Source organism: Leuciscus leuciscus (assembly GCF_965113295.1).
Source record: "Leuciscus leuciscus genome assembly, chromosome: 18".
Lineage (NCBI taxonomy): Eukaryota > Metazoa > Chordata > Actinopteri > Cypriniformes > Leuciscidae > Leuciscus > Leuciscus leuciscus.
The window spans coordinates 13,996,921-14,015,307 of NC_138742.1; positions in this window are offsets into that span (position 1 = coordinate 13,996,921).

Consider the following 18,387-nt stretch of genomic DNA (forward strand, 5'->3'; position numbering starts at 1 on the left):
CTTAATGAGAGATTTCAAGGGCAGAGCGCAAGGAAAAGTTCTCCATTGTGTTCTGTCAGAAACCATTAAGCAACATCTCAGAACGTTTTCATAGCAATAATCATACCTATGTGTATGTAATGGATCTAGAGTCCATAGAGCTGCATGAATAATGTCTTTAATAGGCACTCAATTCTTTTGTCCTCTTCCAAAAAAGAAACAAAAGAGAAAAATGTCAAAAGTAATGAGCAGGTGAGAGCTGTATTATTGCTTTGGAAATTACTTTTACACCCATGGCCTTTACCCCTAGAGAAGCCATGTGTTGCCATGGCAATAAATCACCTTCTGGAGAGCCGCAGGGCCTACTGGTTATTCACAAGTCTGACCACGTTGTTTATAGGTGCGTTCATCCTTCAGTCCCGAAGACACATTAAACTCCGGTTTCCAAAGCCAACGTGAACATGGAACAGAGGTGATCATTACAAAATGGAGCTTTGGGCCAGTTTTTGCAGTTTGGAAGCGATCAGTAGTGAATAATTGCAGAATCGAGAGGCATCTTAATATTTAATGGATGTCATTGTCTGCGACCGATTGGGTGCTGAAAGAATTGTGGCCTATAGGTGTCAAACAATGCGCATGAACAGATTGAGTACGCAGATAAGGGACAAGAATAAATCTAGTAAAGATTGATCCCCCCTCTTGCAATCAGTGAATGCATAATGGCAGTCAGACAAGTTTAATCCTTTCCAATCTGACTTTCAGTTATTGCTTGGCCTATCCTGATCCCTGTCGTATTGCAATTTCCCTTAAACATTTTAGACGAGTGCCGAAGGAATAGGGAGGCGTGGAGGAGTAGAGAGCACAGATGCCCTTATCTGGGAGCTGGTTGGGAAGGGATCGGTCAGTCGTGGAAAGTGTAATATCACTGGAATAAGCCACTAGGTTGTTTAGCATCATTAGAGCAGATGTATTCACGGCACATTGATTGAGCTACAACACCATTTCCTGTCCGAAGGGCTAAGAGACGTGTACCGACATGGGCATTCCAGCATCCATAGAAATTAAACACATAAAAGAGCTGAAGAAAAAAATTTGTTTTGATCACCTGATGAATTAATCTCATAATAGACCTGAATCGAGAGAGTTGGTATCAAAGGACACTGCCTTCATTATAAAATTGCAACATTTATACATCTAATGGATTACATGGGCAATACACAGGTCAGTATATTTATTTAAGTGTTAATTTCAGCAACATCTGACAGAACCATTTATTAAGATGAGGGGAAAGATTCAATTTCAATTTCAATGCCAGTGTCCTTGGACTCCTCAACCAGGCTAACGTGGAACATCAGATAGGCACATTGCAAGACTAGTGCACATGTAGAGAGACTGACAAACCCCCCAAGCCAGATTCCCAGTGAAATGCTCTCAGACAACAAGTGCAGTGAGTTTGCTTCTTTCTTCTCTGACAAAATCAATAATATCAGAAAGGTGATCAGCACATCCTTGAGTTGCACTGAGGTCAGACAGATCAGACCACCTGAAAAAGTAGTTACTATGTCTGACTTCAAAGAAATTGATGGCAAAATTTTGGAAGAAACCGTACAACACCTTAAAACATCAACATGCGCTCTTGACACACTTCCCACATCGTTTTTCAAAAGTGTGCTAAACAGTTTAGAAGCAGATCTTCTAGAAGTGGTAAATGCCTCACTTCTCTCTGGGAGTTTTCCAAACTCCCTGAAAACTGCAGTTGTCAAGCCCCTCCTGAAAAAGAACAATCTGGATAAGACCATATTAAGCAACTATAGACCGATCTCAAATCTTCCTTTCATAGGCAAGATCATTGAAAAAGTTATCTTCAACCAGCTGAACAAATTCTTAAGCTCGAATGGATACTTTGACAATTTTCAATCTGGTTTCCGACCGCACCACAGCACAGAGACAGCGCTCATAAAGATAATAAACGATATTCGCTTAAATACTGATTCAGGAAAATTATCAGTGCTGGTACTACTCGACCTCAGTGCTGCATTTGACACTGTCGATCACAACATACTTCTTGACAGGCTGGAAAACTGGGTGGGGCTTTCTGGGATAGTCCTAAAATGGTTCAGGTCATACTTAGATGGGAGAGGTTATTATGTGAGTATAGGAGACCATAAGTCTGAGTGGACATCCATGACATGCGGAGTCCCTCAAGGCTCAATTCTTGCGCCACTCCTGTTCAACCTGTATGTGTTTCACTAGTATGTTTCAAATGGCAAACATGATGCATATGCAGAGGACTTTGAAGGAAGAACAACTACTGTAGCATTGTTGAAGAATCTTTAACTACCGAAGTGCTAAAAAATAGCTACATCAAAGGACCCTTCAAAATTAACTTCACTTGCAAGAAGCTCTGCATCAGAATATATAGCCATTTTATTTGTCATAAATCTGCAAAAATTAATTGTAATAAATATTTTGTATCTCTTTATTATTTATATATATAGTTTTTAGTGGAGAACAATAGATCTTCTGTTCCACTTAAGCACTTTCCTTCTCAAGTGATAGTGCTTAAGTGGAACGGTACATATATATTACGGCTATATTACGATCCTAATCCTAATCTAGCGAGAATCATGACTTGCTTTACGGCACGACGTCACATACATCACCAACATATGAAGCAGCCTCTATGGAAGACACTAGCACACATTTCAGACGTGAATCATGGCAGAGTCGACGAAGAAAACTAAGAAAGCGCGGTCAGAAGAGTGCAGAGACGGCTCTGCGTGAGTGGTATTTACGAGAGTAACATTAAATACAAGTACTCCACAGCGACTCTAGGGGTCGCTGTTTGAGAAAAACGGAAACTACATAGCATAGACATGTATAGAAAGGCTAGATGGCTCAAGGCGGAGTCAGCTGTGTCGTCACTTGGCGGCCATCTTAGGTCAGGAGACTGCGCTGCTGCTCCCTGCTGCTGTGGACGGAAGGTGAGTGACATACGCCAACTAAAATGCTCGTAACTTGCTGAATTCTTGACGGATTTACAAATGGTTTGGTTTATTACAAACCTTATTAACGTGGCTATGATTTGTGCTGATGCCGTTTGTGGCTATAATTTTTCACAAGTATGCAGTTAAATAGCCGCATCCCTGACGTTTATGACACACCAAGCCGTTTGAAAATCGGTTGAAAATTGAGCAAAATATAGTTATTTCAGCACTACATGCACAATAGACTTTAATGTTATAACTGGACGAGCGGTCCTGTCCTAAGATGGCCGCCGTGTGACGTCGTCGGGTCCCATTGGCTCTCAGCGCCGGTAAGCTATCTAGCCTTTCTATACATGTCTATGCTACATAGTGTGCCTTTAATGAGTGGCGGGAATCTAAACAGAGAGAAATCAGGAACTGAAGGATTACAAACTAAAAGTCCATGAACAAAGCAAATTAAACAGAATGGTGACACGTACACTGTAGCCTATACACACAAACACACACAAACACACACACACAAACACATATAGCCTTTGTATCACGATAATGATTTTTAAAGTGAACTAATGTAGCATTCATAAATTCTTTCTAAAATCCAACAATTTAAAATCTCTTTTTGTTTACAATGTAAAAGTGGTTATTAGTGCAGCCAAATCATGTGTATTAAATTAGGTTTATTTATTCATTAATCAGCGGATGTTCATTCATTTCAGCCATTGTGCAACAGTAATATCGGAAAGATGGTGTAAAAGTGCATTTTAAATGATTGTTAAAATCGATTCCTTCACACTTCATTGCTCCAAAAGCCCTCACTGTGGAGGAACAAGGAAACATGGCACAGAAATGATCATTTCTGAATGGAATGCAGCCTTAACAAAAAATAAAAAAAGGTTGCCAATGGAGAATCAAGCAATAGGTATTGCTATAAACAAACTTTGTGAACAAGATTATGAAAAGTGTCAATTGAACTCAAAGATAATAGCACTGAAACCTTTTAAAGGTGAATTGTGGAATTTCCGTGCCAATTAACTGTTCTGAAGAAAGACAGTTTCCAGACAAATTCCTAAAAACTTCAAATGCCTGACATATTGTAAGCAAAAAACTTAGTTACGTACACTAAGCGACTTACAATAGAGGTACATGGGGCCAAGCAGAAAGCACTAAAATGTACAGTTTAAAAGGCTTATATGTGTTGGTATGAGATTAGAATAATTAATTTAAGAATTCATTATTTAAAAACATGCTTCACATTTTTTTTTAAACAAAAATGTGTTTGTGCATTCCTGAAGGACAAGTCAAAATTACTTCCTGTGGTAATCAACATGCCAGGATCACAAAAGCTTTCAGAGCATAAAGGAGTAGTTCAATCTAAATTAAAATTCTTTAAGTATTTACTCACCGTAATGTTCTTCCAAACTCATTTGATTTTCTTTCTTCTGATAAACACAAAAAGAGAAGTTTATCACAATGTCTGAGCTGCTTTCTTCAATACAATGCTAATGGATGGTGGCAAGCTAGGCCCTGTTTACACCTGGTATTAATGCTGCCTTCATGTGCTATCAGAATTAACGTAAATACTAGTTTCCTAGTAAAAAATTGGACATGAACTCCCTCTCAAGTCAAGATATGAATGCACTGAGCTCGTAATCACGACTTCAGAAGTGGGAAGCAAGAAATTTCCGATAGCATGCGAAGGCAGCATAAGATATGTTTTGGTCGATCGGATCACAAGTGGGCGACAGCAAATACAGGTGTAAACGGGGTCTAAAACATTTGAGTTTGTCCACTTTTGACCACTTCCAGAGGTAGTAGAAAATGCATTAGACCGGATTGCTTTCGTAGTGTAGACGCTCATGTGGTCGAATGTGTTTAAACAGCCAAAAAATTGTCATATATTTCCACATGTCTTGTCTGGACTTTTGGTGTATTTTCAATCCTAGTGCCATGTTCTTCTTCTTTTTTTTAACGGCGGTTGGCATCCATCTTATTGGTACATTACCACCACCATCTGTTCCAGATTGTGGATCAATCAGTAAGTATCTAATTTTACGATGAGTTGGGAAAGAGGGGGCAGGGAGAAAAATATATTATTATAATAATAATAATGAATAAAATGTTTGTAGTTCATTGTAGTTTTCATGTTAATTAGTCTCCCCAGGTGTTTCTCGTTTCCTCATTACCTTGTTAAGCCTGTTTCCCCTGTGTATATAGCCCTTGTGTTTCTCTTGTGCTTTATTAGTCGTTGCTTTGTGGTGGATCGTGTTAATGTTTTGGGACAGATGTTCCTGTCTATTCATGTGGAGTTCTGTTATTAAAAGCATGCTTGCAAGTGGATTCTCTCTCTGCCTCATCTCTCAGCAAACGTTACAAACATTATGGAAAGTGTGCAAGCCGGACAGGATTTAAACTTTGTGGCCTTGAAGACCCAAGTTTGGTTTGAAGACGAAAAATGTACCAAGCATGTTTTCTCAACATTCCTGATTTCTAACATGTACTCACGTTTGGCCTGGTCTCGCCTTATCAGAGCAGAAATGAAAGCTGCTGGTTTCCGTATGTTTTTCTCTCATCTCTGGTCGCATTCATATGTTAATTGCATGAGCTTATTTAGTCCTTTATATCTCAAGATCTGAAAAAGCCCATATATTACCCACCCAAAGACCCTCCCCTCGAAGAAGGCAGGACAGAAGTGGTTGAAAGTGGACAAAAGAGACGGATTAAAACACCAGGTGTAAATGGGAATGTCTCCCTCGTCTACTTGTGATTAGGGGTGGGAGAAAATATCGATAGGACAATATATCGTTGTCCTTCTCCGTGCGATACGAGAATCGATACGCTGGTGCCAAATATTTAATTAATAAAATAAGGTGCTCTAAATAGATTTCCCTGCTCCCAGCGTCACTACTTCATGGCTCCTCGAGGTGGCGCTCAAAACTTGAATGAGGGAAACGTAAAATAACTAGCCTAAGAAAAAGAGTTTTTTAACAGGATGGCAAATAGCCAAATAACCAAAACGCATCTTAATACCAGGTGTAAACAGGGCTCAAGATGCAAGATTTTGTGTGAATAAATCCTCTGGGCTTCACTCTAAACCCTAACGCTTAAAAAATAATTGGTTTGAGTAGGGCAAACTTAAATTAAACGAATTAGTTCATACAAATGAACTTTTTTGAGTATTCAGAACTTTCTTTTTCTTTTGAGTTCATGAAACTGACACATTCTGAATTGTTTAATTTTTTTTCCCCAGCATGCTTTGCCATGGCATTCAAACGGGAAGTAAATGCTAAACAAAAAAGTGTTACATATGTTTTTGTGCAAGATTAATGATAAGTGGAAGATTTAGTATAGTGTTTAATATTTTTATAATACCATGGTGACAAGTGGACCATGAGCTTAGTTTGAGAACAGGTGTATGTAAAGTGTTCTTGCCTAAAGGCTGGTTCACACGGGACGATTTTAAAATTGTTGGCCGATTTTCCAAACCTGAGAGACCCCACACACGGGGATAAAAAAATCACGGGTCTAACAGTTTTGGTCGTACAGTGTGTGGTGCGCAGACACACGGCAAAATCAACACATCACACACGAACCGATTTGACTCCCGAGCATTCCCAGATCAGACGGGAAATCGCGCAAAATACCTCGAGATCAAACGTGACTTCAGAGTAAACAATCATGGCGGACGAAGAGGATGCAGTGGCAATAGTTTGTAGTTTGTTTTTAACCGAAAAAAAACGTTATCAAAAGAAAAGGCGATGATCTCTGACGTCCACCGGACTTTCTGGTGCGCCATACCGCCGGCTGTTTTGATTATATTTCCCGGTGTTTCCTCGCCGCCTCGTCACCTCGCTTTCTGATTGGCTACACTCCACAGTCCACAGGCTGCGTGCTCGGGGGACACCACACACGAGAAGAAATCGGGCCAAATAAATCCAACATGTTGGATATCCCCGATTTGAGATCGGAGCGGTCCCGACGTCCTTCCGAGCAGACGAGAGCAGCCTTAACACACCACACACGGCAGGAATATCTGATCAGATTATTTTACGATAATCGGAGCATCCTTAAGATTGTCGAAAGGGGTGAATCGGGGCTAAAATCGGCCTAATTATCCTGCCGTGTGAACCAGCCTTTACTCATTCAGCACTTGCTTTCCAATTAGCATGTTAGCATTTACTGAATTAGCTAGTTGTAGCTATACACACACGCATATTAGACAAAATAATGTGAACACCTGGAAAATGGGCAATATTTCTTTATTAAGGTGTTTTATTACCATTTGCCAGCTTTCAGCCTTCTTAGAATAGATTCATTAAAATTTTGAATACAGTCTCCTGTGGAATGTTGTCAATAAGACCATCTGCTAATTACTTCAGAGATGTTGGAGGGGGGAATCATCTTTTGATTCTTTTCTCTATAACTGCCCACAATAATTTGATAATGTTGAAGTCAGGTGACTGAGCTGGCCAGTGCATATGTCAAAGTTCATCTTGGTTCTCCAACTGTCCAGGTGTTATGGCCATCATTTTCACATTTTACCATTGGTGTCTCATTAAAGTTTTAGCAATTGCAGCTCTTTCATAGAAGTTGACTTTGTGAAGTTCTCTGTGTTTGGACAAAATTCTTCTTGGTGTTTGATGGTCCCTATCAATCAATTTCCATTTTCGCCCACTATTCTTCTTTTGATGAAGTCTTGCCATGCTTTGTGTGTGCAGTCATAATCATAAAAAGACATGCAAATGCAATGATTTTTCCGTGTACATCATTACTTTTTTTTAAATTCATGTGGCCTTGTAATCTTTAATAAAAATAACTTTCCCTCCTCTTTGCTATGACATCTCTTCTGTGATTCACCGGCGTGAGGGATGCACAATAACCTCTCCCTTCCAGCAACCTGTCACTAACATGACATCGCAGCAATAGCAAATGACAACAATCCAAAGATCAAATCAATTCCTAATCCCGCCCTACATTTTTTTCTGATTCTGAATCGTTTCAAAAAGTATGTTCTATATATGGTATCAATATGGGTAGCGTATGTTTATTATAGTATGAATATGGGTAATGAATAAATCAAATTCTGTCATACTACATCCGCCATGTTGTCACTGTCATGTGACCTATACAGCATCAGTAGCATCGCTTCACTGCCATTCACAAATCTTCTCCTGTGGTCTCATGGGATAGTAAAGTCTCCAGTGGATGCACACTTCAGACTCTAGCCGGAAGTAGTAAGTCATCCGGGTACTTTTCACCTACTGTTTTATGAATACTATGAATTCGGACATACTACTTGGCTCACATACTATTTATGGAAGTAGGCATATTGAGACGCAGCATGCAGGGAAAATGTTCTTTTTAAAACTAAACTTAGAAAACTTTACATGCACATCAAAATGTTTGAGTTCATTTATTACACATTAGATCATTCTCATCTCTTTTAAATCCATGTCTGATGTATTTATAGAGTACTGCACCCATGTGACGCCTGGATTCTGTGAAAGAGAGGAGTCTGGCTCAATACACAGACTCTGTTTACTTTGACAATCACTGTCACTGAGCCTGTCCCTGCTGCTCTAATCAACACCTAAAATACCTTAATTACAGATCACTGAAAAGAACAGAATCCAAAGGGCACTGCCATCAAAATCCAGTATGATAGGTCTGTGCAAAATAATGTGACTCGTGTCTCTAGTTTTGGATTGTGATCTAATTTGGGGACAATAACCACCAGCTTACCACTGTAAGAATTGAGAAATTAGAACCAGGCAGTCTACTTGAGACCCTGAGAAGACAGGATCTTGCTGGAAATTACCATTTGAACTCAACATTTGAGACAAAAGTCTCACCTCAGAATACATCTCTTTCCCTCTTCCCCCACCCTCTCTCTCTTATGCTAAAATCACCTGAGATTTACACACAATCTATATGGTTTAAATGTTAACAATTATCATCCAGTTTTATAAATGTTTGGTATCATTTGAAATGTCTCAGTGCGACTGGTGCAAAGGTCTCATTTCCAAATAGGTAAAACCAAAAAGTAATAAGGTTTTTAGGAGTTTAGAGATAGCTGACACACAAAGGAAAGTGGTCTCCAGGCAAATGGTCTCAACTCTGAATGCAAATTTCCATTGTTTGCACATGTTTCCATGTGAAAGAGGTTCTCTATATAATGGAATGCAGCAAAGGGCTCTGGGTCTTCTGTTACTCAGATGAGCCCATGATGTTGAAGGACCTCAAAGAATTCAGCATCATGTATTTTAATGTTGGGTTCGCATCTCTTCTCTTTATTCCAAAGCATTTGATGTTTTGTATCGATTATCTTTGAATTGATTATGAAATTGGCATGATACATTTACCTGACATAACAAATTGTTACATTTGATTATTCTAACTGACTTTGACATTACATAAAGAGTTTAAAGGAATAGTCAAACATTCGCTCACATTTAATGTTGCACAGATATCATTAAAACCTTTTCATTTATGGAGTCAGATGAAATAACGAGAAAATACATATTCAAATGTATTGGATTTAATAAAAAAATACTTTGCCTCGAGAAAAGACAGTAACACGTAGAGACCTTCCACGCTGGTCGGATGCCGAACTTTGGGCCGATCGAGCGCGAGCCTACACCACAATAATCACCAGCTTACCATTACAAAAACTTTTTTGTAATTATCAAGTAAAATCCTGACAACACAATGCACAACATAATAAATCAAGTTTCAAAGAACATCGGCAAAACCTGAAAAAGTACCTGAAAGCTAAATATTGTTATTATTGTTATTAATTATGAGCCAATCCTTAAATATCTTTTGAGTTAATACTAATTTTCTCAGAAGATACTCAAAGTTCAAGTTCCTATATATTTGCTTTGTAATCAGTTAAAGTTTTTTTTTGCACTTTTTGCATTACACCGAGAACTGATTTGGTCAATATTCTGGTGAAAGAATCGAGGTAATCCTGTAATATTAAGTGGTTGATTAAAGATTATACAAGATCAAAGGGACAGCACAACAATAAAAAATAAGCATGGAAAAGTACAGCTAGAACAGAGTGAACTCATAAACTCTGCTCATCACGATATAGTTCTTTGTGACAGAATGAACTGACAATATAGTATCAGCATTTTGATGGTCAAATGAAAACACATGATTGCATTTCCACTTATGCGCAAAGACTGAATATTTTGTTCAGTGAAACACTGTGACAAACCGCTGATGAGGAGATATGTATGCAACAGATGGGAGATGTGCCTTAAGGACACGACATGCTGCCTAACAACCCTAAATGTCTCTAAGTGCAGAACATTCAACTCTTTTGATAAGAGGACGCAATCAGACTTAAATTAACATTTAGATGACCATAAAATCTTGAAAGCCAGGGTAAAAAAAAGAAAGAAGTGAGATCACAGTTTACACCCGAAGACCTCTGTAGCAGGTCCTGTAGAAGCAGCTCAAAAGGGAATATGACTAAGTCTCATAAGTTATTCCAGCTAATCAATCAAATTAGAGTAATGCGGGAAGGACTGGGCTTCCTCTTGTCCGTTTTATTTATGGCTCTGTTGTGTCGCCTCTGGGTGACACGAGCAGCGGGGGACTCTGAGCTACATTGAGCTCACCCCACTGTGAGACACGTCCCTTACACACGCAGCCACCCCCAATGCCTCATTGGCTATCAACCCTTGGATGCCCCGTCGAAGCCTGTCTTCACATTTAGCTCCCCTAAGCTCCGGCCTGGCTTTTAATAGCTCTTGAGTTTTATCAGCTTTCTGCGATACTCCCCTGCATCTGCTGTCCTCTTTCTGAAATGCGCTACTTTGCTGCTTTTCCGCCTCTGTCCATAAAAGCTAGCACAAATCTGTGAGGTAGTGGACAGCATAAGTGTCATTCTGTCCTTGAGCTCAACTCCATTCTAATGCTTCAATAGAAACAAATTAGAGTCTAATACAAAGTTGCAGATATAGGGGTTTCGTGGCCTTCCGCAACCCCTGCCAACACAGCAGAGGTAAGGAACAACAGCCTGACCTGAACATATACGTGGAGGTCATAATGTTGCTTTATTCACTCATTTTTTTATATATATATTTTTTATGGAGGCTGCAGTTGATTCAGACCACTTAAATGGTCTTAAACAGATTTAGCTGCAGTGCAGATTCAACAGCATTTTATTGTGCAATGTCAGGCAAGCCTGCTGAAAAATCCAGCATGAATTCCATGTTGGTCCAGGTTGGTTTATGCTGGTCTATACCTAGTGGACCAGCAGCATACTCATGCTGTTCTCAAGCTAAACTGAACAAGTGTGGCTGGTCCACCAGCACTCCCACTTCCCATGCTGAGGACCAGCAACCAGCATCCGTTTCTGGTCTTAGCATGCAAATCATAACTTATGCTGATAACCAGCAATGCTGGATTTTTCAGTATGGAACAACCACAAAAAAAGTTTCAATTGCTTAAATTCCTTTGAATAAATTTTTAAGAAATTACGCAAGACTCCACTCCAAGGACACCACTGTGCGTACACAGGGAAAGAGAACAAGAGTCATGCTTGGCATTTAACAGCAGTTGGTGAGGTGGCATTAACTTTAGGTATGCTTCATTACATGCTGCAGACCCTGTTCATTCTTGCGCCGCACATCTCTTATGCCCGCTTCAGTTGGATGCCTGGCTGCAGGGAGGCGATCGAAGGAACAGTGCTGGCATAAGGGATGTTTACAGCTCGTAGCATCATCTAGATCAAGAGTTTTCAAACGTTATGCCAAGGACCCACAAATATGATGAATATAATGATGAAAAATGAGATACCCTCATTGTAGAATATAAAAGCAGGTTTATGTATAAAACCATTTATACTGTAAAAGAAAAATATTGAGAATGATATTATAAAGACAATACAATTAAATCAAATTATTTTTATTAGTTTAGTTAGTTTTTTACCCTTTTCAAAAAAGTTTGAAAATTCCTGCTCTAGATACCTCCAGTAAGGTCATTTGTATTTCTTAAAGCAGGGGTCTCCAACCAGTAGCTCGTGGCCTGATTGGAGGTAGCTCGCCAAGGGCCGTTCACATATCACGTCTTTTGCACGTTCAAGTTTGTTATTTCAAATAACTGAAGCGACAAGCAAATTTTTTCCAGGCGCAGCGAGTCAACATGAAGGATGGGAGTGCACCCAAACACTACGGGTGTTTTTTTTCTTCTCCGTAAATAAATATTTTTTCAGCGGTGGAAATCCATTGGCTATTAAAACTTCTTTGTCGTTGTGGAGAGCGCAGAGCATGGTTGCATAGCAACGACAGACGCCACGGGAAAATCGGACCAAATTTGACTATTAATAATAAAAGATAAGCTAATGTGCATTGTAAATGTCAGTAATTTATCTTTTTTGACTCATTCTTTTTATAAAACTGATTTAAAGGCTGAAATATGCGAGGTTTATCTTTTTATAAAAACTTTTTAGTCAAAACTTTATTTGAACTTGTACATGTTAGTAGATAACATGTTGCAAGACACTCCTTTAAAATCTGGCCATCATTTTTTATGTTATTATTTTAATGTTTATTTAAACAAAAAGTGCATAATGATGCTAAGTTTATTTGTTATTTGCTGGTTTTCGACATAAAACTTGGTGAATTGATTTTATTGTGTAGTATTAGAACTTTTTGAACAGGATTCTGTGATAACCGTGATCATTTTGGTCACTATAATCATGAAATTAAATTTTCATGCCATTTCATATCTAGTTATCATGCACTATAAAATCAACTATAATTATGTGTTTTTACAGTAGCCTATAATATGCAAAGTAAAATTTTCTATAATTTTTTTAAATCTCTAAATCTGTTCTTTTCTCTGACATTTAAGGGTGACATATATAGGCCTACAAAAACTATTTTAGGTCTAAAACAGTTTGGATAGTTGTTAATATGAGAGTTATGAGACATTGTTTAAGATATTTAAGTTATGGTATTACATGAGTAGCTCTCGGCCACTTTCATTTTTAAAAAGTAGCTCTCAAATGAAAAAAGGTTGGAGACCCCTGTCTTAAAGGGATACTGAAAATCCACTAACTAACTTACCTAATTTGCCGGCTGAAACTACACAAACTTAGTCCCGGTCACGTTGGAAGTTACCAAGCTGGGGACATTTTCAGGCGCTGCGTCATATCATTACGCCTGCTGGACTCATGGTACGGCAGCAAAGTTTCTTGATTATTACGCAGGAATGAGAGTATAGTTCCTAGCCATATCAGCCCAGAAAATCGCAACTTTTCATTTTCCGTCGGTCTTAGTACACGATGTAACTACAGAAGAGTCAAGTTTTAAATAGGAAAAATATCGAAACTCTTTAGTCATTTTTTTGAGAGAGATGCTAATGGTCTTGTCCGATTCAATGATCTATGCTAAGCTATGCTAAAAGTGGTACCGCCAGACCCGAAGTTTGGCTGAATGGATTCGAAAACGGTAAAACTCAACTGTTTAACTCTGGGGGAGTTGTAAAATGAGCCTATTTCCAAAAAAAGGGGAGTATCCCTTAAAAGTGTCAAGTACATTTTGCCCTACTGTGCAATTTGTAGCCGTATCAGCAATCATAAATCTGATCCACATTACATTAAAGGGGTCATATAATGTCATTTTTGTACAAGCTAATATGATTCTTTAGGGTCTAAATTAAAAGTTTGTAATAAACTTTAATTAAAAATTCTCATTAGTATTGTAAGAAAACACTAATTTTACCTGGTCAAAAACAGCTCTGTTTTCAGCACGCCGTTCAAAGGATGATTCTCCTGTGTCTTTAAATGATAATGCGCTTTGCTCACCCCGCCCCTCTGTTCTGTGCGTACACCGTTTGTAACACAATAACACAATAACCATAACGCGTTGTTCATTATAAACATGGGATTATGAATTATATTGAGAACGTCATACATAGAAAACATGCTGTAATGTACCCTGAGTGTAAAAATAGCTGCATTCATCGTGAAAACGTGCAAGCGATTTGCAAAGATTAATATAAAGATTAATATAAGGTCAATAAAACGTTTCACTTCAGTTCTTATGGAGGTGCAGCAGGAACATGAATAGTTGGTACTGATCCTTTTTTCAGGAGCAGCTTCTTAGCAAATAACCAGCTTTTTACTGACCCTCGTTTGTAAAGCAGTCTGGTGTGTGAAATGATTCGCGCAAACATGAAAGCATTGACGTTGATCGTAAAAAAAATAAAATAAAAAAAAATCGAAAACAAACTCAGCCACTGCGTCTTCAGCTGTACGGATTTAGGAACATCAACATGACTGCTGTGTTCGTTATTGCACCGAAGAACAGAACACCACAATCGCTTAAACGCCATTCTACTCAGTGCTCCAGCTATCAACACTGAACGCGCTGGTCGGCGCGGGCTATGATTGACAGCTCGCTCACGAGGGCGGGTCTGTGTTGAAACGCTCCTGTCAATCAACCGTCGTGGGAGGGGCGTCGATTTTGTGACGTCACAATATCGAACAGCTTGATTTGAGATGGGAGGAGCCTGAGACCCGCAGTGACGGATTAATTGACAGCTGCTCTCCGACTCTAAAATGGAGAGTGACTCACAGGGTCGCAAGACGACGTAAAGTACATGCATCTGATGAGTTTTATCGAGTTGATCAATAGCGTTATTGACCATTAGCGCTCTCTGTAGGCATATTCATATTTTGCCGCCATGTGAAAAAATCCAGCAAAATGCGCCAGCGCGTTTGTCGTCCCCAGAGGATTAACTTTAGCCTAACCATAAACTGTGATTATATATATCACAGGTGTCAAACTCAGTTCCTGGAGGGCCACAGCCCTACAGAGTTTTGTTCCAACCCTGCTTCAGCACACACACACCTGCAGTTTTCAATTAAGCCTGAAGGACTTGATTAGCTGATCAGGTGTGTTTAATTAGGGTTGAAGCTAAACTCTGCAGGGCTGTGGCCCTCCAGGAACTGAGTTTGACACCCCTGATATATATGATCACTCACATCAAGACGCCGCTGCGGACCTGCGGTGGTGGAGTCCATGCAGGAGGAGCAGCGTTTTGCACTGTGTCGCTTTTCAGCGCGAGCTGTGTGCAGAAGCCCATTTCCACCTCTATTGTGTTCATAGATATATGCGTTGCAGAAGCAATCCCGCATAAAATTCAGGTTCCATACTTGAGCTCCACTGGCGCCTAATTCCCAAGTCTGCTGGAAAGCTATGCAGTCCACGGACCACTGTACTAAATACAGATAAATCTACGCTAACTTGAAGCTATCCTAACTGATGCAATACTATGCGTGGTAGCTCATACCAAGGAGGGCGTGGTCGATGAGCTCGTACCAAGGGAGGGCGTGGTGAGCTGGAACCTGCCTACGTCACCTGCCACCGCTTACGTCACCTGCCACCGCAAACATCCAATAGGAAAATTCAACTGCAGTAGCCACCGTTCAACCTGAAGAGGGCAGGACTCAGACAGTTTTACACCATATATTGTAGAATTAAAACACTTTATACGCAAATGTCAAAAAAGTTACTCGAATCAATGAACAGCACTAATAAAGCCCCATTCTTACAGATCATTAACTAAAAAAAGTTGGTTTAGGGTTTAGTTACCCTTTAACTACAGCATAAAAATTGAATGACTTCTAATCTAATCATTATATTTCATATTTGCACAATAGTGATCAGTCACCCTTCTGGTCTCAACTTGACATCCTATGGATCTTTCTAGCTGTATTTGTCCCCAGTCTGCACAAAGCCGTTGCCAACACCCTGCTGTTCCTGAGCATGGCTGCGACCAGTAAAAAATCTGACTTGTCAGTCACTATTCCATCATGTGTCAAATCTAATTTACTTCCTTCTCCATGCACGGACAAACACAATGTCATGGACACAATTGCACAAGAAAGTGTCTGGAAGTTATTCAAAACCCTTCACAGTGAACAAACAGAAAAACCAGACCTTTTGAAAAGAGTGTGACCCTGAGAAAGATATTTCTAGGTGCAGAATAGGGAATAAACTCTTGTGGTCACCTGATTTCTTAGTAATACAAACTTCACTCACTGTGAGCCATTACTTTGAGTTAAAACAAACATCTCATACTGAACAAAAAGTGTGAAGGGCTCATGACATTAGCAGGTACAGATAAGATAATTTTCAAACACCAGCTGCCACAAAATGCAACTGCTCCATTTCACATTAAGCAAAAAAAGCAGTCCTATCTCGCAGGAAATCAACAGAAACGTGAACATCAGGACTGATTTTGTCTGCACTGATTCACATTTTCTCGTGCGCATCCTTCGGTAAACATATACTTTAGATATACAACCAGAGATAATTGCAGCTGACTCTTCCTTGGCAGCAGTATATGGCCCCCTCTCACGTTTTGAGTGCACTAAATGATATCTAATGCTGATAGCAACTTTGTCACGAGTTTACCACTAAGCCATCCTCTTCCTGTCGTCATCCTCTCAGCGGCAGGGGCCCTCCACCCTAGCATGCTCCAAATGAACAGCCCTATGGTGTTCTCATTGATACTCAGGATGTGTCTCTGTGATTAAGGGAAAGAAGTCATTAATTATGGAAGAATGCAATTAATTACTTTTTCTTCCCCTACTGCTGTTAGATCTGTCTCCCATCCATCCCCATATCCTTAATCTGCGAGATCCATGCAGAGCAGGAAGAGACATATATGGGTTGGGACTCAATTACTAAAACATTAGAATGCTAATCCGCTAACCTTTGGGAAAACCAGCCATTTGGAACTCCGACCTGCCCTTTGTTGTAGACGACATGTCCCTGCAAGTCATAGTTCGGTCTGCATAGAACATTGGGAGTGACTGTCTCCTGTGGATCAACACAGCCAGCAATGAAGTCCAAACATCTGCATCAAAAACATTATGAAACACACATGGTTTGCTTAGTAGAGGTACAGCGTATTCCCTTGCAGTGAGAAATAACTGGCCTGCTGTGGGAAGCGTACTGGCTCCATTGTTTGTTGAAATGCTTTATGAGCTTCAAGCAAGCACAAACAGAATGTGGAATTTAAAAATGTGGACAGTAAACATTATTTATATTTAGAACATTATTCCCAACATATTTTTGCCTTAAAGTCTTTACTGTTTTCTTTGTAGGACTCCCAGTCAACCGTTGCTCTTGACTATCATTTATAATATTCCCACTATTTGTAAAGTAATTTGCATCCAGATATTTACTCTCCCCTATCAACACTAGAAAAATATTATGCATTTTCATGTCTCATTTAATACAGAGAGCAAAGTGGCAGAGAGCAAGGTTTTTTTCTGTTCTTCTCTAATGCCAACCACACCCTTTAAACCAATGCACTTACACACACACACACACACACACACACACACACACACACACACACACACACACACAAAAAAAACTTTTCTTCTCTGTATTTCTCCTGTATCTCTAATCTAGTTAAATTTCTCTAGTGTGCTTCCTAATCTAGATCTCAAATAAACCTGGCATTGTATATTATGAATACTGTTGGCTCATTGACAAATTGCTTTTGTTCTTCTCTTGTAAGTCGATTTGGATAAAAGCATCTGTTGCATAATGTAACTGTCCTTAGACATTGTTTAAAGACAAAAGTACAAAATTAAGAACAAAATTAATAGTCCAGTCTTTGATTTTCATTCTCAAGGCAGAATCAAGGTTCTCAAGGTTTTTATATTTATATATTATATTTATGCATTTGGAATATGCTTTTATCCAAAGCAAATTACATTGCATTCAAGCTATACATTTATGTTCAATTCATGTATTCCCTCGGAATTGAACCAATGACCTTGGCGTTTCTAGAGCAAGAACTTGTGTAAATCCCCCTGACCAGAGGAAAATATAGGTAGAATATTCTAATTGGACACACACATTTATATATATATTTTCCATGAATTACTCTTCATTTTAATTCATTTTAATTCTGCTTTGTTATATTCAATGTAATATTCAAAGTTTGAATGTCAAGTTAAATGTGTATTTTAAATTGGGATTTAAAAGGTATTGTCAATCCAGTTTAATGGTGTACATTCTCCACACTCAACAAGGTCAAGATGCCAAAGTTTTCATTTAGATAACGTCAGAGATGACGATTGCGAAAGCTATTATAATGACACTGACGAATGTGTCGGAGTCTCATAGGATTTATTATGTTGATGTGGAAGTGGGTTAGTGCTGCCTGCCTGAGCTGTTGCTATCATTGGTTTCTGTTGATGAACTGATCAAATCAGATCTCCAAAAGGAACTTCAAAGCACAGCTGCCCTTTGCATGCTGCATACTGAGTGTGGGCAGCAACTAATGGATGTTCCCACTAATCAACCCTGCATGTCGCCAGGCCAGTTAGATGCCCCCTCAAGATGTCCACTGAGTCCGTGAGACACCGTTCTCATCATCC